At 39.2% G+C, this 23,805-nt stretch overlaps 1 protein-coding gene across 3 annotated transcripts in view; it reads left to right on the plus strand.

Moving 5' to 3' along the window:
• The window catches only part of LOC131066310 (cell division control protein 48 homolog B), a 212,131-nt gene that overhangs the window by 111,848 nt on the left and 76,478 nt on the right, over window positions 1–23,805 (plus strand). The window lies entirely within an intron of this gene.

Below are 23,805 nucleotides of genomic sequence, written 5' to 3' on the forward strand. Positions count from 1 at the left end.
CTGTGGAGAGCACGAAAAATTAGCCCAAATCAAAAAAATTTGCACCCAAAAAGGAGCAAAATTGAGCAAGTTATGAGCCTTCAAAGTTGACCCAAAAAACCAAACTGCTCAACGCAAAGGGGTTTAAAATTTTCAAAAAAGTGCCGACGCATGCTGACATCAGCAAATCATTGTAATAAATTTGACGGCCGTACGACCGTCAAAATGGCCATCGCACCCCCTAGCTGACCGTATGGAAAAGTTGGCATGGCGGCTGACTGGGCGTTGACTAGGAGCTGAGTGTACGGATGACGTGGCACTGTGTTTTCCACGGGCCAGTGGCCTCCTGCCACGTGGCGGGCGTGGATTCACTGGAGGAGAGCGGTCAGATGTTGATGTGGCAAGGAGGAACTGGTGGCCGGTTGGCTGCTGTTACCGGCGGTGGTCGATGGTTGGTGGGTTGCTGGAGCCACGGGCTTGGTCACCAGGACCGGATCTGCAAGGTCGTCAGGGGCCGGCAAGGTAGGGTTGCCAGGGGCTGGGAAAGCAGGGTTGCCGGGGGCTAGGAAAGCTGCTGCGTGGAACGGCTGTGTGCTTGTTTGCAGAGGATGGAATGGGTCGGGGGTGGGGTTAAATGACCCCCCCGAAACCCAAAACGAAATTGTTTTTTTTTAATTTTAATTTTTTTGCAGAAAATTGTTTTTTTTTTTTCAAAAAATCCATACTTTACCGCCTAAATTGGGCAAAATTTTTCTCCACACCCAAAATCCGACTTTCGCCAAAATAGGTCAAGTTTATACTCGATTTTTTTGGAAACGGCCTCTCGGACGCACTGTTGAGGTCGAAAACGTTGTTGGATGCCTCCAAAACGTGCCGTACGTCAGATCCAAAAATAGAAGCCTTCCAAGATGTCTCCCAAAACCAATCAATGAAGCCCCAATGGCTTTGATACCATGTGAGATTTTGCCAAGATCAAGGGCACAATGAAAAGCACAAAAGAGAGACAATAGGATGACTATTCTCATCAATATACAAATGATCAACTGGATTAACCAATACAATGAATATAGGCCTGCATATATAGGCAAGGCCAAATGGATATGTGAGCACACAGTCATGACATGTGGCTCAATGAGAAACAAGGGTAGGTAAGAAAAAGTAGGGGTAGGTAGGAGAAATATTATAATATTCCACAAGAGGTGGATCACCCACCGAATGTGGAATGTAACAACAAGATAAGACCACAAAAGGTGGAATTTCTCCTACAAGCTACATCCCTATGTGCACACTTCCCTAAGTGTCTCATATCCAAACTACGATGAGATGCATTATCCTAAGTTAACATAAGTAAAGTGTAATTATATCCTATAAGAATAAATAATTACACCAACAATAATACTTCATGGAGAAATTCACTCTGGACCCTTTGGAAGGGTCAGGAGCAAATTTGCTCTTTTTGGTTCAATTCTCATCCTTTTTCACTTAGCTTTGCTTTAAATTTGATCTTTGATCCTTTTCTCTGCCATGTATGACCACCATTCAATGTTTCTAGTGAGGAATTAGGTCGTTTGGAGAATTTCGCCTTGGACCCTTTGAGAGGGTCAGGAGCTTAAATAAATTTCGCTTTGAACCCTTTGGAAGGGTCAGGAGCGAAATTTGGAATTATGCTCAAATCCTTCACTTTCCATCACCTCACTTTGTTGCACACATCAATACTCTCTCAATCACGCCATAGGGATAAGGTTTATGAGGCAAATTAGGACCAAGAAGGGAGATATAAGGAAATTCGTTCTGGACCCCTTGGAAGGGTCAGGAGCGAATTTTGCAAAAATGCTCAAATTCTTGACCTTTCTCCAAATTTTCAAGTCTAGGCTTGGTCGTTAGGCATTTCTAAGGGCAAAATAGGTCAATTTTATACCAATCAATGCCTAGCGGACAAGAACTCATCATCCATTGACTTGACCAACTCAAACCTTTAAAGGGAAAATCCTTGATGATACTCACTCACAAACCTTCATTCACTTCCTTAACTCAAAGACAAGTCTCAAAAGGCAAGACTCCTAGCAGGATACAAAGACTTCCTCAAACTCAATCCTAGAAGCAAGTCCCAGGCCCAACCAAGAAGAAGCTTTCAACAGAGACCCTGAACTAGACCACCTACTGACCCACCTCAACTCAAGCAGACCCTGCTATCCTAATGATCTCTCTGGCAACTCTCCAATGCAAAGGCTAATAGCCAAGACTAGATAACTAATCAAAGAATACTAACCCTAGAAAGCAAAAAGTAGGGGTCCCCATTTGCAATGGGGCGATGTGTGAATACGTCACAACATTTAGCGCCACTTCGAATAAATGTTCCTGAACATTTAAGAGATAAAGACCCAATCGACACTTAGAACCTTCGGAAGATTCAATCCAACTTATCAGGCGACTAGAAAATGTACTCAAAGTAGAAGGAGAATCCTTAACCAGATCAAGACACTTAGTCTTTGATTACCCACGTGTGTGCAAGTGTATTCATTCCTCTCGACAAGACGACTATGACCTTCAGGTTCCCCTGTGATTGGCTACGTAGTGTATCTAAACTTCATAAGCATCCTGGATAGAGCTATGCTGCCAGTCAGACGTCTATAGTCTCGACGAGGTTATCGTCGCAATCTCACGAATATTGCTCCATTGCCAGCCGGGCGTCCATAGCCCCGATGGAGTTACTCGCATGTTCCCATTAGCCATTTTGATATTTCATTTCATTTTCTTTTTATTTTTCTCTTTCATTTTCTCATTTTTCTCTTTTGATATTGCTTTTTTCGTTTCGTCAATTCCTTTGGCTTGTAAGCAACTAAGCTTACTAGGGTTTGAGGATTGTGGTGGCGCTGAAGCAAGATTTTGGATTTTTCACTAATCACAGCTTCGCCTGAAAACCATAATGACTCGGAGTTTATTAATGTGTAAAGATATAGTAATAAAAAAGATGTCGGCATCAAGACATAGAAAGTGATTCCCTTCCAAGTCGAGTACAAGTCCTGATCAGATGATAAAGCTGGAGAGGAATAACCTCGGATTCAAAGCACTTCATGAATAGATATCTGAGAAATGAATCTAACATAAGATCCAAGATATTGCCAGTGTGTGAGCAAAACAACACAGATGCCTTTCTCACAAATGGAGGCTCCTACTCAGGACACCTAAACTAAGCAAACAACCGACTCAAAAGCAAACCGACCGACAGACTGACTCAAAGCAAGATAAGCCAACGAAAGAAAGCAAGCAACTAACTACCTCGACTGAAGCCGAATACCGGGGAACAGTCAAGGCCGCATGTGAGGCAGTTTGGCTCCGGAGGATGCTTTCTGACATGTAGATGCCGCAAGCTTGTCCTTCTCCCTTGTATACTAATAATCAAGGGGTGCTCAAAGTGGCCAAAAAACCAGTCTTCCAAGAATGTCGAGCTTCATTGTCACTACATCCGCAAGCTGGTAGAAGACAGATCAGTTCAGTTGCAGTATGTTCCGACAATGGATCAGACTGCGGATATTGTCACCAAGTCTCTGAGCCGGGATAAATTTGTAAAATTCAGGGGGCAACTTGGTGTTTTTGATAGATTGATCATTAAGGGAGGGTGTTACAATTATATTTCTCTACTATGTTAATGGTCAATACTGTAATTAGTTGTTAGACATCTTAAATGTCTACAGTAGCAGGTAGTTAGAAGTAGTTGGTTTCATTAATAGCTACAGTGTTTTGTCAATTTTGTAAATTGTAATCTTTCCTTCAATAATAGATAACTAATTAATTTACCAGTTCTTTCTTGAACAAAAATGAGGGATTACAAGAGGGGTACAATGATGGGGTACACTTCTAGGTACGCCACCTCATGGTGGTGACCAAATGGCCCCATGAGGCCAAGGGGGTACAAAGGGTACTGCCTTTGGGCTTAGAAGAGATGGGCTTCCGAGTCATCTTGTTGCAAATACACCTCATCCCTCTATCATGGTGAATTAACACACCAAGGAGTTCAATCATAGGAAGTGAGAAATGGATGGCAAGATGAGGGAGAATGTTGTGGGACACCTCATTGGGTACACCACCTCATATGGATGGTAGGGGCCATGTGAGGCCAAGAGGGATGGTATATCTGCTCTTGGGCCTAAAGTAAAGGATCCAGGACACCCTATCAAAGCCACTTTATCCTAGCTCTCCTATGGTTGAGCTTCCCCAAACATACTTAAGATACCTTATGATTAAATTGATAATTTTGCTATATGCTTAATGATTTCTAATTAAGAAGAACTTTTTTATGAATTATTGTTGTAAGTGGTTCCTAACTTGTTTTGTAGGGTTTCAATCAGGTGAAAGATATCCCTAACCTTGCTCTTGCTCATTTTGAATTAGGGCTAAATTAGGGCATTTACACATAGAGACATTACAAGGAGACACCAAACCCCTTTTGATGATTTGTAAGCACCAACCCTTTGGGGACACCTCTGAGCACCAACTTAACAAGAGACACCAATCTCTTTTAATGAGAGGCTCCAACCTCCCAATCTCTTCAATTAGGAGGCACCAACCTCCAAATGAATAGAATGATGATTATTTGACACTCCTTGTATTAGCTTTAAATTTATTTTACAAATCTTCTCACGACTTCATCAAAATCTGCCTTGATAACTACTCATAAATTTGCAATATTTCTGTGTAGAACACAAGATGCCACTGAGAGGTGGGGGGGGGGGAGGGGGGTGAATCAGTGGTTTCCAATCTTATCCCTTTTAATCCTAAATGTGAATACCGGTTAACATATCAAAGACCAAGAAGACATACCGGTGAGATAAGGGAAGAGAACATTATGCAAGCACACACAAGGATACATCACACAACACCGGATATATGAGGAAAACCCAATATGGGAAAAACTTCGGTGAGAAATGCTGCTGGAGTCTACTGCTCCAATCCAGCCTCACAATAAACAACTATTACAATGTTTAGGGCACCAACCCAAGGAGCACCAACCCCTACTGATTTAGGGCACCAACCCTTGCTGATTTAGGGCACCGACCCAAGGAGCACCAACCCCTGCTGATTTAGGGCACCAACCCAAGGAGCACCAACCCCTGCACTGAGCACCAACTCAGTGATTACAATGAATGCTAACAATACAAAATTAATAACCAGGTTACAAATGAGTTTTGTAACCTCTGCAACTTCTCTCTACCGGTTCAACTCTGCTCTATTCTCTACCGGTTCTCTGCTCACTCTGATCAACTGCTATTTGTCACCACCGGTACTTTGCTCACCCTCTTTGAATCTTTTGCTACTTAGCCTCAGCTATGTCTAACGTCTTCTCACTCTCTCTCTGCTCTCCTTTGCTCACTGCTGCTTCCTTTTCGGTTCAGACTCTATCGATTAGTTGAAATGTCAGACCACGCACTTGGTTACCGGTTCTTAGTCCTCTCTGTCTGATTCCCTTTCTGCTCTACTTCTACCTTGCTTCCTCTGACACTCCCACTGCACTGCAACAACCTTTGCTACCTTCCTGCCGATTTTAGCACTACCGGTTCTCTTGATTGTTGCACTCTTTGCAACTTACCGGTTACTCTAACCTTACTGATTAAACCCTCTTACCGGTTCTCTCAAGCACTCAGTCACTATAATCTTCTGCAGATTACACTTTGACTGATTAACTCTCTGCTGCACCCTCACACTTTGATCTTCAATATCCGACACCTCATCTTCTGGCAGCATCAATCACCTAAGGTCTTTGGTTGGCATATTTATACTTGAGCTTTCCCGCCAAGATGGACATTCAAATTTGGCGCGCTAGGGTTTCTTCATCGACTACGAGGCATATCAGATCAGATCGGATCTCATCTTCAAGATGGACAACCTGCAACAACTCAGATGGCACCGCCATATCTCTTTTCTTCCAATACACGTTTGCTATACTTAGCAAACATGGACCCTGCTTTGTCAATCACATTGAATGATCTTGTGGTTGTCTTCACCAAATCCGATCTGCACTTGGACATCTTGCATCGATCATGACGTCGACGAATCAAATACTTGTCCTTCGACCTGCTTTGAGCCGCAAAGCTCTGCAATCGACCCGTGATATTCAGAGTCTTCATTTTATGTTGACCGATTTTGCAACTACCTCGCTGCAGCACTCTTCACCGACCTTTGCATGCTTGCCACCTAGTATCCACATGTTATCTTAGTCTGCGTCCAGCTTAGTAGAGTCCACTGTGTTGGTTCAGGTTTAGTCACCGACCACAACACACAACCGATGTATACTTCATACTACCGGTCTTCTTACCCTACCGGTCATGCACTAACCGATCAACCTTAGAACCATGCAGTCTCCTGTTCTACCGGTGGGATCACATCAACCTTGTCATAAACTTGCCAAACCTTAGCATATATCTAGAGTGAATCACTATACACATGTCCATCTGATAGGAGCTTTTTGCTTTGCCTCTTTGCTCTCTTACCGGTTGACATTGACATGTCAATAGTTTGTAATGCACACCTCCTATCATACCAGTTGCAAGATAATCTCAGACATCAATCATCAACAGGCATCTCTGTTGATATCAGCAACCCGAAGTGAATCCATGTCCACAAATGCTAACACTTACCTTCTTCTTCATTTGACCGGTTCTCCTCTCAACTGGTTTGTCAAAGTGACAAACTCATCACTCCTTACTCTTCCTCATCCTCTTCCTTTCCCGGTAGCTCATCATACTTTCCCTTGTTGGTCCGGTGCACATCTCTGATTTCACATGTTGGAGGCTTCCTCATGTTCCACTTTGGTCTTCCGGTATAAGCCTTCAACCACCTGCCTTATATTTCTTGACTGATCTATCCCGAAGAGTTATAATGCATTCCATGCATGTTGGGAGATAAGCTAAGTATTACCACTTATTGGTAGAAGTGGATCTTTGTTACTTGCTGACAACCATCTGATGAGAACCAGTTGACATTACATTGCTCAATCTGCTTCCGGCATTGCACATGTATGACTTTGCTGACATTGAGCAGATACATCATCAACTGGACATATGACTCGGTAACCTTCCCATATGTCTTCCTTGTTAACTTGAGGCAACACACTTTTTGTCATTCTTCTCTTCATCCGACGACACCATCTTCATCCAGTGGGAGTCCTGCTGATTGTCATCAAACTGCATACCGGTTGCCTGCACTTTCTCCATTAGCTTAACCTTGCTGCCTTACCAGTCACATGCTTACCGGTTGGCAACAACACACTGCCAACTCATTACTCATCGGTTGACCTTCCATAATGCCAACTATCTCCAATGCCTATTCACTGGTCAACATCAACTGTGTACAGGGTACTGGTTTCTTCTCTCCAACACTAACTTGTATACCAGTGACTCCAATGACCACAATGCCGGTTGACATCAATGACAACACTATGCCAACATTCTGCTCACAAATCTGCAATAAAGTCTTTAATGTTTCTTCACATAAGTCATAATCTTCAATATTCCTGCTCATATAATTGCCATGATTTTGCCTTGGATCCGCTACAAATATGAATTAGCTCTGCTCCAAAATTCTGATCTTTACACCTTTAGATCTGCTCTAAAAATAGAAATGATACTCATTAAATTCTTCCCTTCAACAACTCTCCACGAATTCCGCTTATATCTTCTCAAAAGGGGGTGACCAAATGGGAAGACATGTCAATTTGCAAAGGGAGCAACGTTTGAAATATATGCACCTTTTCATGCCAAATTTGGGTTGGTCCATTCCCAATATTTTTAATTTTTTAATTCACATTTACCCAAGGTTGGTTGATTGGCCAAGGAAGGTTGGCTCAATCATAAATTTATTTATTTTTAATTTACAAGGGTGGCACATTAAAGGTTGTCGGCCCAAAAGTAATTATTAATTTAATTTTCAATCTGCATGTTGCAAAGAGGGTCGGCTAGCATAGGTATTAGTTTAAATCTTTCTTGGGCTCCAATATTGTAATGGCACCCCCCATTTTGGTCTAATTCTTTGACTTTACATTCAATGGAATTTTGTCGAACAGTTTGCATGCATGCTCTGATACTACTGTAATAACCCCTGCTAATCTGCCTTTTATTTTTTTTTCATTTTCGTATGCTTGACAATTCGTCAAACACTTTGTATGCACTGTCTGATTTCAGAGTTCTTGTTTGTTATTGTGAGCTGAAGGGATTGTAATTGATGCCAAATCACATAATATTGCAAGGAATTGAAAGGCTAACAATATGCATATAACTTTTGACAATAGAGATCCAAGGAATAACAACTATAAGAGCATAAAGTAGAACTGATCTCCACTCCAAAAACAAGTGCCAAATCTCCACTAGGTGTAGCCGCCTAGGGTAGGAATGGAACAATGAACCCCTGGCTTGATATGAATGCAAATGTAACCCCTAAATGGCTGCCGAATACTGTAGCGTGACACTGTAGCAGCACTGTTCACAACACTGTTCATGCACTATTCACGGCACTGTAGCAAATTGCAAATCTTCCTTTCCCTTATTTTTTATGCCACAATCGCCCTCGAATCTGCTCTAAATATCTTCTTCAAATCTGCCTTTCTCTATTAGAAAATCTAATAAGCCCAATGTGTTTCCTGAATAAAAACACCATTAATTCTCTTGACTGTATCTTGCAACAGCGAGAAGAATGTTGACAAAGAGGGATTTCATCCTCCAAGCCCAATAATCAGATTTATGAGAAATGCAATAGCATAATTTTCATCTCATCCAAATATGCTAAAAGTGAGCTCTCCAATCCATTTTATAATTTCTTCATAAGAGCTTACTCACTTGTCTTGTCAATGTGGGATAATTAAACACTTTAATATTTAATCCCTCTTTTAAGTGTACCATATACTTTTAAGTGAAAGGGGACATTTAATATTTATAACATATTACTTTATAGTCCCACTATAGTCATTTATTAAACAAAGTTAAATATTTTAAATTTAATTTTATATCTCGTCTAAATAAGTAAATATTAAATGACTATGAATTATTGCCATCCATCTGAACATCAACCATGAAGTCGATGATGTCGTTGAAGATCTGAATCATCCCAAAGTGACTTACAATAAATAGTAAGTGCGCCAAAACTACATCAAAATATCTTGAAATGACCTGTGAGTGAAAATGCCTAGGCAAAAATCTTCCAAGATCCCTTCTGTGTCTTGGTTAGCCTACGAGACCATGAGAAAATAGGCTAACGACAAACCTCATACAATATGTGCTAGAAAGGGGACATTACAAATATAAAGGGGGATCAACCAGCATGAATTTAATTCATTTTATCATTGTTAATTTTTTCGTTTTTGAAGATAATTTCTGCCTTCAATCTGCTTCAACAATCCATGTCTTTTGACAACAAGCTGACTTGTCCTTTGACAACAATGACAATAATTTTCCAACAATCTCCACCTTTGTCATTGATGGCAACCTCTCATGGAAATAATCTTGGAATGCAATAGGGATGAATTTCTTCCCCCGACTGAAATACTTATCCTTATTCTACTTCTCCCTCTTTGACATGAATGACAAAGGCTTCGAGGGCTAAAAGATAAAACAATGAATAGCTCCCTTTTAACGCATGCTTCTTTTGAAAAACTTAGTGATTGGATGAGAGTGATATCACTCCCAATATGTCCCTTAGGTACTCAATAGACTTTTTTGGAAGGTGCTTTGTGAAAATATCCGCAATCTGTTCTTGTGTACCAATGTACTCTAACTTCACTTGCTGATCAATTACTTGCTCTCTTTAGAAATGATATTTGATTGGAATGTGCTTCGACCTGGAGTGCATAATTTGATTCTTTGAGATTTTGATTGCACTTGTATTTTCATAGAATATGGAGATGGTATGCTCGTACTCAACCTTTATATCCGTCATTGCCTATTTCATCTCGACAACCTATATGCAACAAGCTATTGCTGCGATGTATTTCGCCTCTGCTGTAGATGAATAAACTGAAGCATGTTTCTTACTCAATTAGGATTCAAAACTATTACCAAAGAAGAATGCTTGTCCAATAGTACTTTTTTTGCATCAATATTGCCGTCCCAATCCCCATCCATATATGCTGTAAGGGTGAAATCTTCACCTCTTGGATACCACAACCCAAAAATCCTTAGTGCCCTTTAGATATTTGAATATTCTTTTGACTGCTTGCACGAGTTTCCTTTGCTATTGACTAAAACCTTGCCACCAAACCAACTGCTTGCATAATAGTAGGCCTTATAGCTGTCACATATAATAAACTTCCAATTATGGACCTGTATTGAGTTTGGTTAGCTATAGGAGATTCATGGGAGCACTCTTTGGATTGTTGTCTTCCATCTTGAATTTCTTCAACATCTCTTTAATATACTTGATTTGTGAAATAAATATCCCCTTATCTGATTGGGAAATTTGCAATCTAAGGAAGAAGAAGAACTCACCAAGCATTGGCATTTTGAACTCCTTTTGCATGTTAATGGCAAACACTTGGCACATCTTGTCACTGCTACCTTAAAAAATGATATCATCTACATAGACCACAACAATCAACATGTAATCTCCTTCATTCTTGATATAAGTATTGCTGTCCGCAATTCCTCTTTTGAAGCTTTGTTGTTGAAGATACTTGTCTACTCTTGAGTACCAAGCCTTTGGGGCTTGTTGTATTCCTTAAAATGTCTTTTTTATCGTGCAAACATAGTCCTCATTCTCCGAGAGGAGAAACCCTTCTGGCTGTTCAATATACATTTCTTCTTCCAAGTTTCCATTTTAAATGGCTGATTTCACATCCATTTGGTAGACTTAGAAATTTTTAAAATTGGCAAGGGCTGAAAACATCGTTATAGCCTCTAAATGAGCAATAGAGGCAAATGTTTCTTCGAAATTAATTCCTTTGACTTGGACATATCCTTTACATACTAATCCTACCTTGTTCCTCACAACTTGACCATCCTTATTTACCTTGTTCCTAAATATCCACTTAGTGCCAATCACATTCTTATCTTTCGATCTTGGGACAAGTTCCCAAGTTTCATTCTTCTTAATATGATCAAATTCCTCTTCCATAGCCTTTATCTAATGCTTGTCTTCACTTGCTTCTTTAAAGTTCTTTAGTTCTATTTTGGAGAGAAAGCATAGGTTTGCATGTTCCGTTGTACTAATAAATCTCCTCGTTTGAATTTTGTATCTTTGTTCCCAATAATTAAGTCTTTTGGATGATTCTTTTGGACAAATTTGGATTGAGTCCTAGATGGTGCCCTTGATGGTGTCTTTGGTTCTCTTTGCTCAACTTCTCCATTTTCAATTTTTTCCTGTACTTCCTCTTCTTTGAAATTTTTTTCTTCTTGATGATCAACTTCTTGAGCCAATTCTTTTTGATGCTTTTCTTTATCAACCCTCAAATATGCACTTTCAACAACTTTGTGCAATTATTTATTATAACATTTGTAAGCTCTACTCCTTGTGGAATATCCAAGAAATATGCCTTCATCACACCTGAAATCAAACTCTCTCAAATCTTCATCGTCTCTTCTTATATAGCACTTGCTCTTGAATACCTTGAAATACTTTGGTGATGGATACGGAGTTTTGCTATTGTTCACCTTGATTTGTGCTCGGTTCAAAACGTAGACTATCGTATGGAACTATTCTCTCAAAAAACTATTGGATAGCTTGGATGTAATATCCCTTCATTAATACTTAATCAATTAATAATGTTTTTATATTACTTTTTGCATGTATTATTAATGTTAAATCATATTATATATGACTAAGTCATTACCGTCAAATATTATACGACTAGTCATTACCGTTAACATTTATAATTGTTCACTACCTTCAAAATCAGGTAACTAGTCATTACGAATAGCAAACACAAGGGAATCATTCCATTATGAAAAGGCACGAGGGGGATAACAAATCAGATTATTATTAAGAGACATGCCCCCTTGATACGCTTAAATCCTTCAGGAGCATATAAGATGGAATCCACTATTATTCGAGCATACACGGAAAAGAAGAATTAATTTCCAGAAGGAATATGCATACTGGTCGCTCAAAAGAGCATTCTGAAAGCACAGTCTGGAACGCTGAGCCTACCTTAATTGTTACAATATAAATTTACTGTTCTTATTTTCTGACTATAGATAGATGTAATTCTCAGACTAAGGATTAAGAACATAAAACAAATAATATATTTTCCTAAATACATCTGATTGTTTCATTAGAAGTATCAGCAGCGAATATCATAATTCATATATTTTGATCTAATCTATGTATCCCAACTAATGCCTATGGGAGGGATGGACTGGATTTGTGCTTAGGGAGAGGTGGTCTAATTCCAACCAATTTGGCAGTCCTGAGATGGGGTAAGGACCAGATGTCGTAAACCTTGAGGGTATAATCCTGAGATGGGGTAAGGGTCTGCATCCGTAAACCTTGAGGGAGCTTGTTGTAGTATGGTTTCTCAGTAACCCTGGCAACATAATCACCCTTCCTCCCTTAGGGCTTGGTAGAAACAAGGTTAGATCATAATATAGAAGGTTATGAATGATAAAAATGTAGAATTAATTGTAAAAGGCATAATATTGATAATACATTAAGTAATGTATGATAACTGTTGAAAACATGTCAGCTTCCAAGTAGGGGAAATCACATTGGATTCATTAACATGGCTCTTGCCATACCTTGAATTCTCCTAATTTTCCTCTCAACAACTCCATTTTGTTGTGGAGTTCTTGCGGCCAAATACTGTCTTCTTATTCCATGTTGTTCATGGAATTCTTCAAATTCATTTGAAATGAACTCTCCTCAATTAGATCTTAGGCATTTGATTCTTAATCGAATTTCATTTTTTACCAAGGCTTTGAATGCCTTAAACCTCTCAAAAGCTTCAAATTTTTCTTTTAGAAATGTAACCCAAGTCATCTTGGAATAATCATCAATTAGTGGCATGAAATAGCTCTCTACTTGTATGAGGGGGATGCTATGTATGCACAACTCTGGTGGTATCCTCTTTAGATCCTTGTACATTCACATGAAGGTGTCCTTGTACTCCGTGAATATTTTGAACACCGACCTTTACTATGAAGTTCCAGTCGTCACCAACCAATGTTACCTTTAGGTTGTCTTCATCGCCTAGATTCACCTTCTTCACACTTGGCTCTTCGTACTTTATGATCTTGTCTCTTTCAAAATATTGTGTCGGCATGTCATCCACTCGTGCCACTCCCTCCTTATACTCTTCATACTCGAGGGGGAAGGTAACACTCTTTGCAGCCTTGTTACCCTTGTTAATTTTCCCAATCTCCTCAATCTGTAGCATATTGCGCTTGGGGTGGAAGACTTCGTAGTCCTCCTTCTGCTAGTGAAATAAACCGTTTAGGGGACTTTTTTCATCCTTCGAGCAATCTTCCAGTTCTAGTACTCCTTCGTCGTTAGGTTTCATCGCTCTCTGTCCTTCATCCATCTCAAGATCTCAATCTTTAGACTGAGTCACAGGATGCTAGTTCTTTGCTCACTGACTGATTCCTCAAGTCGATGACATACTTCCTCCCTTTGCTCTCAATTGAGAGCATGTTTCGTTTCCAATTATGATTCACCTTGGTAGAAATCAACCAACTCCTCCCATGGGGAGCGTCGTATGCCTTCTTTTGTAATGGGATAACTACAAAATCCATGAAGAAATACTGTGTGCCAATTGTTGCTTTTTGTGCCATCAATGTCCTCAATGGCTTAATGCCATGCTGATGGGCACCTACCAAGTGGAAGGTTGGCGACCAGAGTGTTGGCTTTCCCAAACATTTCCATGTTTCTTTCGGTAACACATTGACGCTTGAGTCTCTGTCGATGATGGTGTTTTTCAGCTTCCTCCGCATTATCTCCATATCGACGACGGGCAGCTTCCTCCCAATGCTCACCATCAACAACATGGGATCAATGGCCAAGTCACTTGATGGCTTGACTGTTGGTTCCTTCTATGGCTTGTCTTGTTCTTGGCTGACTGTGTTATCACCGACTATATTTGTGATCGCCATTTCAATTGTGGCATAGTTTGTAGAAGGTTGGTTACCCTTATGGGTATTGTGGTTTGTAGTAGCTGCATTATGTTCTTTTTAGACTTCAATCGTAATGGAGTACTTGCGGCTTCATTTGAGGCTCCTTTTCATCCACCATTGCCTGTTCCATGTCGGCTTTTGCTATCTAAAGTCTTTCCTCTTGATTATTTGTTGTATGTCTTCTTTCCTTATTTGGCCGAAGGGGCCTTAATTGCTAGAGGTACGATGCCTGCTTGTGTCACGTTCTTCTTCCTCCCTCCAGTTCCTTTCCTTGTACTTGTTGTGAAGTTATCACACATCGCCCCATTGCAAATGGGGACCCCCCCACTTTTTTGCATTTAGCTTAGTGTTTTAGGTTTAGTTGTCCCAGCTTGACAATTGTTGTAGGCTTTAAACTTTGCTTGTGAGAGGGTTTGTCTTGTCGTTAGGCTAAGTCAAGATTAGTTCCAGATTCGTGCAGGTGTTAAGATGGAGAGTTGAGGTCAAAATGCTAAATGTTGTCAAAGTTGTCATTGTTGTTAGGTGCATATGGTTTGAAGTGATAAGTTTACTTGTAATTCTGTCAAGAATTGCAAGCATGATGCCTAAGGTCATGAATTGGAGGTGGAGTTCAAAAAATTAACTAAGTCTGGAGTCAACTCCCTCATTTCATGTACAAATTTGTCCAAGGTCAAGGTGGGGTGGGGGGTAAGTTGTGCACTAATGTCAAACCTGACCTCATGATGCAAGTTATCATTCAAAAAAAGGCTTAATGTAGATTCCAGGGCCCTTACACTTGCACTATTTTGTGCAAGCACCACTTCAATATGAGCTCTTGAGCAATCTTTTTGTGCATCCATACCCACTAAATGCACTCCACACCAAACTTTGTGCAAGCAAAGGTCTTAATGCTGCCCTTTCTTTGTGCAAACAAGACTCTCAAATGTGCCCATGCCTATCAATTTTGTGCAAGCATACACCAAAAACTTGCTCAGCCAAGAGTATATTGTGCAAGGGTAGTCTTCAAATCCACTCCATTAGGTTGTGCAAATAAGCATTCCTTATGCGCTCTTACATTAGTGCAAGTCTACCTCCTATATGCGCTCAGCTTGCATTTTGTGCAGTAACATCTTCGAAATGTGCTTGAGGATAGGGGTAAGTTGTGCAAACATACCTATCAAATCCGCTAGTGCATGGGAGAGAATGAAAGAGGTGATTAAATTGGAAATCAAACCTGATTTGTTTATGGAAGAGCATAGATAATTAAATTCAAGAATGAGGGTGGATTGTGTTGGAGATGGGGCGCTTAGACATTCATTTAAATGTGTCTCCTTATGTTTCCTAGCCCGACCTGTTGTGACCTAATCGCACATCACCCCATCCCAGATGGGACCCCCTACCTTTTAGGTCCTCTTGGTTGTTTGGTTTTGTTTTTTTGGGGTCTTTTGGTGGCAGTCTCATTAGTCTCCCTGCTTTGCAAGTGTTCGGGGGTCAAATTGATTAAGTCTTCTTTTCATTTGAGTGAATTTGGTGAAGTCTAGGGCCTGTTCTGTCAATTTTAGGGTCTCTGCTTTTAGTCCTAGATTTTAGGGGTTTCTATTAGGATTTTGGAACAACTGAACGTTGCCCTGGAATCAGTATTCTTTGAGGAATGTCCCAGTAAAATTTGAGCCAAAACGGAGCAACTTTCTTTTTTTAGGAAGTTCCTATTTTTTAGGGATTTTACTGAGTCTCGGAATGTCTTCATTTTGCCAAAAATCAAACTTACTATTTTAGTAAGTTTCTATTTTTAGTAAGTCATTCTTGTGTCCTATTTAGGGGTCTAACACTGACATTTTGAGAAGTTTCTATTTTTTGGAAAGTTTATTTTTGACAGGACCATTCAGGCAAGATTATGAAGATCAAGCATTCACGACTACTAATTCCGGAAAGTCAGAAAGCAGACAGAGAAAGTAAAAAATGGCTAGTGTTGGAAATCCATTCCTGAAAAGGAAAGCTAAAAAATTCACCTAAGTCTGGAAGAAACAAGATTGAAATTCCTGTTAATGTTGTGTAGCTTTGGCTAGATAATTCTGATCGTCGAAATCAAATGCTTAAGTGGCCAATTGGCCTTAAGCATTTGATATTTGCTTTATCCTTTCAAGTTATGTTAAATTAGCTTATATGTATTGTCACCAAAGTATTTGTAATTGATGATTGGATTTAATACTCATATATTAATATATATTACAAATGTATATATATATCTATATATCTATATATACAATAATGTTTGTGATTTACATTATTGATATATATGTATATATAATATATACATACATTTTTGTAATAAAGAAAAAGCTGATTATTAAATATGTTTATTAAAACCAATAGTCAATATAATCAACTTGTTACATTTAATCGCTTGACAAACATTAGTCAACTTAAAGTCGAATTGGTTAATTATACCATCTTGCATCTTAGCGTATTGTCTTTAATGTTTATCAGTCTAACCCTCACGGGTTCATGGAGACATGTCTCCGTATGGATGCTATTCCACGTAGAGGCATGCCTCTATGTAGGCATGCCTCCACACCATTGTATATATGGTGTATAGCTGCGGTTAAGGGACAATATAGAAATCGGAAATATTGAACCAGCCGGCCTGCACAAAAAAACGAACATTGCTGTTACATATTCATTGAAATACAAATCATAAATTCTGATTGCTGTTTCTTACTTGCTTATATTCAAAAGAGATCAAATCAATATATGATAAAAGAAGTACTTTGATAAATAAAATAACCCTTAGCATTCTCAAATCTGATAAAATTAACAATTCCCTCGTTTGGAGAAATTCACACCCAACTGCCAAACAGGGCGCTAAACTGGAGGTGCCATGGAGGATTCAAAAAAATCACAAAAGTCCATGATATGCAAAAATCTGCCCAAAAAGTTGAAAGGGCACCAAAGAGTATTATGCATGGAAGGATGGAAAAAATAGTGAAATCCATGCCAGAGGTGAAATAGTGCCCAAAGGTGAAGGGCGCCAAAATCAATGCCCCTTGGAATTCATAGCAAAGCAGTGAATTCCATGCCAAGTCCAAAATTCCGCCCCAAGGCAACATAGAGCGCCAAAATGGAATGCTCAAGGAAGATGGACAAGGAATGGAATTCCTTCCACAGGGAGAAATAGCGCCTAAACATGAGGGAGGGCGCTAAAATGGATGACTCATGGAAAACTTTGAAAATCATGAATTCCTTGGCTATGGTCAAAATCCGCCCTACTCCTCAGGAGGGCGCCAAATAGGAGGGTGTATGGAAAATAGACAAAACAATTAATTCCTTTTTCATGAAGAAATTCCGCCCAAGAAGGTCAAATGGTGCCAGAATGAAGTCAACGTGGAAAGTGTGGAAGATGTTGAATTCCTTGACAAAGGCTAAAATGCGCTCTAGGTTGGAAGAAGGTGCCAGACTCAAAGTGCCTTGGAATTCATAGAAAATCATCAAATCTTTCCTCATAGCATTTTAGCGCCCAACAAAGTTCAAGGGCGGCAAACTTAGGTGGTCATGGAAAAGACAAAAATGAGGGAATTCCTTGCCTAGGAGTAAATAGTGCCTAAGGCATGAGGAAGGCGCCAACCCAAGGTAGTCATGGAAAACATGGAATGCATGAATTTCCCTCTCCAAGTGAAATCCATGCCCATACACAGAGATGAGCTCCAAAATGATTAAGACATGAAAAAGAGGAGATTCCATGCCAAAGTGAATTCCACGCCCAGGCATGAAAATCCATGGGTCAAGGAAGAATGAAAAGCAAAAATCCCCTCCGGAAATTTTCCATTTTTAGACACCAAATCTTATCAGAATCTGGAAATTTTTAGAGATTTGGAATCGTAATGGACCCAGGTCCTAAATTTTAGGGAGATCCCTACAAAATAGGAGATGGTCAAAAGGCGTGGAAAATTCCCTCCAAGGCAGGAAAAGTCAAGCCAAGTGGATAAATTAGTTGATTCTTGAAGAATCTCCTAATTTCCCTCCAAAATTTGAAAAAATGGAAAGTTGACTTAGTGGCGGCCCGGTCTGTGCATGTTGAGTGCATGAAGAATATTTTGAATGCAGCTGCCATATTTATGGTTTTATGACAGATTCCTTCCGCATGTTGCCGTCACATGAAGGAATGATGGGCATTTATTTCTTGCATGGGAATATTTGTTGTATTTTGGGCCAATTTGAAGTAATGGGGTGCATTTAATGTACAAATGGATGCCATTTTTGGCTATTTGGAATTAATCGTATATGGGCTTAATGGGTGTTAAATGCTAATTCCCACCTTGTTGCATCTTGAGTGGAGAATCTTTTAGGGAAAACCCTAATTAGGGTTTGCATGTAGCCAAAGCCAGAAGCCTATATAAAGGGGTGACCCCCCTCATTTTTAACAAGAGAGGAGAGATTGTTGTCTAAGATTGTTGCCAAGAGTTTTTGAAGCAAACACTTAATACATTGTTCCATTGTTGGTGTGTTCTTGTGTTGTTTTGGAGCTTGCATGGTCTCACTCTCTTCATAGATTAGATTTGCTTTCATGTTGTTAGATCAATTGGATTTGATAGGATTGCTTGTTGCAAAATTCGTGCTCATACTTTTGGTGTGCAACTGATTGTTGCATACTGTGCAAAGTTAGCTTGAGCCTCCATTATATGTGTATGTTTAACTTCGATTATCAGTAGAGATTGTTCGAGTTGATGGTTTCTCTTGGTAATTTGAAAATCTTTAACACACCCTCTGAAGATTGCACCACCTTCGTGTAGTTTTGCATTGCTGACAAAGTGAAGCGTGGTTGGCTTTTGCATAAGTAATCCCATCTCCTTGTTCGTAGGATTAGATTAGTCTTAGCGTAGTTCTCTAAACCTTTCCTCATTGACTTTTCCGCGCATTTTTAAATCCAAAAAAATCCAAAAAAATAGAGCTTTCATTGCAAATCATTCGCATAGAAATCCTTGAACTTGCATAAATTTGTTATCCTCTTCAAGTGAATGTGTAAGGCCCCTTGGGTTAACAACAAACCCATCAACTGACTGAGTCACGTCCACGAGCATAAGGAACCTTGGAGCTAGCCGTTTGGACTTACTTGCAATCTTAGCATACGGTATAACTTTGATCAAGAGAGAATAGAGTGACCGTTGGTAAACTTTATTCTGTGTTAGGCGTTGTCATAAAATACACGTCAACATGACCTGATTGGGGTTATAAAAAAGAACAAATCAAATGATGCAACTGACTCCTTTAGTCCTTGTTGACATATACAGCCCATATGCGCTCCACATAAAATTGTGCATGCATGCACCTAAAATCTACTCATCTAATGTTGTGCACTTGACCTATCAAAACCCGCTCTCCTTTGTGCATGTAAACCCTGAAATTCCGCTCAGGCATGAGAAGAGCTCTAGGTTGGCTCATTTTGAGGAAGAGAATTCAAGAATTTAAAGTGCAAAATAAATAATCTCTAGGGAAGCCGACCTAGAGGGATAGATATGAAATCCAAAGTCTGATGGGATCATAAAAATTAAAGGTCAGATGTTTCATTCCAAACAATCATTTACTCCTATTCTAGGCGAAATGGCAGACCTGATTGGAAGTGGCAAACCTGATTAAAGATAATTTCCAGTTCTGAAAGTAATTTTTAGATACACATTTCTTGATTTGTCAATGATATTTCTAGATTGGAAGGGTCTTAGGGGCTTGCTTTGTTAGGTGCTTGTCTTGTTTTCCATTCAGTACATGTTTGATGCGAAATTTCTTTGTTTTTCAGGTTTATACCACAAAGATGATGAGCTCAAGAGGAGATGCTGAGGATGAAGGACCTCAATCACATGGAGGAGACAAGGAGAAGGTCAACATATACATCTCACAATTTTAATATTGTAAAGGATGATGCTATGACAATCTTGAATTTCTTTGGAAATCCAAGATCATAATCAGAACAAGGAAGAGATCAATAGGGATTGCTTCATAGTGAAGGGCTCTACATCAAGATAGGCTATGTGAAAGAAACAATTGCAACATGGGGATGCCCCTACATCAATCTAAGGTTCAAGGTGAAATACTACACAAGGAGGAAAATTCCCACGTGTGAAGATGGAAGAGTAAGTGTTATCAAGAAAGGTGGTAGTTTCAAAAGAGTTAATCAAAGCTAGAGATTTGATCACTAAGATGATACAATTTGGGAATATGACCCATCATCATCACACTGTGCTTGGAAATGTTGAGTATGAAGAGATATTGCCCCAACACAATCACTTCTTTGTGATGATTTACAAGGAACAAGTCGAGGTGGTATCCAATCATCATCAACCAATTAGCTTATGCCACATCAACTTGTCCAAGTTCAATGTACCTAACTCATCCAGTGAAGGAGCAAGTGACATGTGGCACTACATCAAATATTGTTTTACATACCTAAACTCATTTTTTATTGGTCTACATTCAAAGATGGACATGGTCCAAATGTATTGTAATTTTCTCATTGGTCGAAGGAAGTTAGTTATAACTAACCCTAATTAGGGTTTCATCATGTAATCTTGGCTGTTGATCTTAAATCAATCTTGGCCCTTGAATTGTAATAGGGATGTCTATATAAGACATTACCTACTCATTTGTAGAGGTTAATAAGACAATAGTTGTTAGATAGCGGTTGATAGCTAGCATTAGAGTAGGAGGAAACTCGAAGTTGTTGCTAAGACTTGTAGAAGCTAATACATGATCTGCATTGAAGCATGGTGGATTCCTATGTGTTGTTTCTACATTTTAGATGGTTTCTTGTTGCTTCTTAAGTTTATATAAAGTTCGTTGATTATAATGGAGAAATGTGATGATACTTGTTGGAATTCCGGTTCATACCATTTGTAATTTGCTGATTGTAAGTTGCAGTGTATGGTTAGTTTGAACCTCATTAAGCACTAGTTCGATTGTGGATATTCACTTGAACTGCACTAGTATTGGGTGTTTGAATGAATGTTCATGATATGAAAACCCTTCTTTATCCTTTGGAGATTGCATCAGTTTTGTGTAGTTGTTTCTACATCGCGAAGAAAGGCTTGATTATGGAATCGATTTATCAAAACATCATCCTTTGTCATCATTGTCCTTAGGAATCTAGATTAGATTTCTTGACCCTTTTCCCTTTTGTCTTTTTTCAATTCAGTTAAGTAAGATTCCACATTCCAGTCATGATTTAGAGCGTAAGTCCCTTTGTGATTACCAACATTATCATATCATACATTGAGTCTATCTAGAACATTAAAGTTGATTGTTCGCATTGTAAACCTTGGAGTTGTCTCATTTGATTGTATTCTTTAGCATATGAGGTTTCTTTGTTCAAGAGAGGATAGAATACTTGGTATTTTATTCTGTGTTCGAGGTGTCCTAAAAAACACATCAACACTACTGTCATAGTATATGCTGCCAACGCTGCTCTCGGTCCCTTTCTTCTCGAAGATCCCAAAGGGTAATGAAATTACATGCCAAAATCCTTGGTAATCTTTGGAGGAGATGGTCAACCGCATCATTCACTGTGAGGTTGTCTTGGATGGCGCTCTTAGGGACCTCTCGCTGGAGAGCCCCCCTTCGAATGTAGTAGTTGACGGATGCTTCCCACAAATATACCAAGTCTTGTGTCAACTCATCCTTAATCATGTTTTCCTCATCCTCAGTTTTCGATACTGATACTTATTGTTGGAATGGTCGGCCCATTACATCGCCATCCTACCTCTCTGCAACTTAGATCTCCAAGTTTGTATCGGCAACTATGTCAAAATGTTTACTCCCGAAGGGAACTAGTTTGGATTATGCAGAGTAAACAGTAGACAGAAATGTATCGTACAACAATATAGCATGGCAGTAATAAACAGCGAAACATGGCCAGAAAGATGTATCTTTTATTCCATTCCAGAATATAATGTGTACAATCAATAATGGTTTCCAAGACAACCATGAAGTACATATAGTACCTAGCAGTTGGTTAAGATTACCAACCGTCTGCAACTACCAACAACTACTCGGAAACAAATGTCATTACATTGCCAATTATTACTTAACAAATCATTATTTATTAACTACGACAAAACTGCCAACTACACCTGTCCATTGATCCACCTTGAAATTGGATAAAAAAACCCTCCACTATAATTAGTAATGGATTATTTTACAGAGGCCAAAAAGGTAAATTCTGTGAAAATCTTTCTCTAGAACTTGCCAAACACACAAAGCTTGATTCCACACTTAATGTAGTTAGAACGAGGATAATACTAAAGGCTTACTTTTTTGATTCACAATCTTATGTAATAGTTCATAGCTGAGGTGGGATAGTCAACAATTCTTGTAGCAGCAACTGTTAAGTCTGAATGGCTGACAGATTACCCATCTCCTCGAGGTGCTTGCTAATCTGAGTAATGAAAATTTTATAGGCTTCCAGTTGATGTGAACAACTAACTTTTGGCAGGTCCCTGTTAATGTAGGCAAACAATTTATTGTGAAAACAAGCTAGAAGACAATTGAACCTACTCACTGACTTCTCCAGACATATCTGAATGTGACCTTTTTGCCGGTGCACTTTCAAGTAAATAAATATGAGCTGTCAAATTGTTAGTTTTTTTGTCTTGAATCACATGCCAGCTATTCAATGTATGCTTATTGTGATTGCTCTGGGATTGATCAAATGTCTGATCTGAATTGAAATATCAATCTTCCTGTCCAGCATTGCAGCTGCAATGTAATGTCCCCTTATTTAATTACTTGTAAAGTGGAGACAATTAACTAACACTTCAATCATAGGTGACTTCTTTCTAAAATAATTAACCCTATCCGAAACAGTATATATATAATCTGCGACTATTATCTGCTATAATGGGTATGATGGTTCAGAATCTAAAATATGTTGCAGAATCTTTCGTATGTCTGATATTACCATAGGTACTATGCAATGGCAGTATACTACAAAATGCCCTCCTGTTGTTTCTGATATATATATCAGGGGTGTTGTACCTGACGTAGAGTCAGGTGCTTGTGACCGGCTTATACCTGAGAAGGCAAAGACTCGATAGGGGCAAATCCAAATGGATTGAATTAAGATAATTAGTAGGTGACTTCCTCCCCCCTTCCATGGTTGAAAATACCTTCTTATATCTTGATAGTGAATATGAGGTGTTGCGTCTCCAAAAGATACGACTAGTGCCTATTTATTAATGCTTAGTCTTGTATGCTAATCGCACCTTCCCATATTATAATTGATAACTAATTAAGTGATAGTCCTTCAGTATTAAGCATCTTCATATTAGGGATGTGTCATCGACTGGTAGTAGCTGATGTGCTTAACAGTATCGTGGCCTTGAGTTATTCCAATAACTAGTTTCTACCTCCCAGTCATTGTCATATATGGTATGGTCGATTATATTATTTAGTCACTGCTTTGGTCAGTGCTGCACTCTTAATGTCCTGTCTTCTCCTGGATGGTAGACACGGACTGGTATTGTGAAGATACAGGGATGGACAAATATGCTTCTAAGATTGTGACCATCTGTACAGCGGATATAATAATTTAGAGGTATGATATCTCTAATGCCCATTAGCTATTAATAACTGTTTGTCGAAGAGGTCAGAGGATTTCTCCTTGGTCAATCACTCCTTCCTTTCTAATGTCATTTCCCTCTATTCCTCTCTTTTGGTAATTAGTTGTTGCAAAGGCAGACAAATCTGACATGCATCAGATTTGGTCTGCCACTATGTT

Source organism: Cryptomeria japonica, chromosome 8 (genome assembly GCF_030272615.1).
Source record: "Cryptomeria japonica chromosome 8, Sugi_1.0, whole genome shotgun sequence".
In the NCBI taxonomy this organism is placed as follows: domain Eukaryota; kingdom Viridiplantae; phylum Streptophyta; class Pinopsida; order Cupressales; family Cupressaceae; genus Cryptomeria; species Cryptomeria japonica.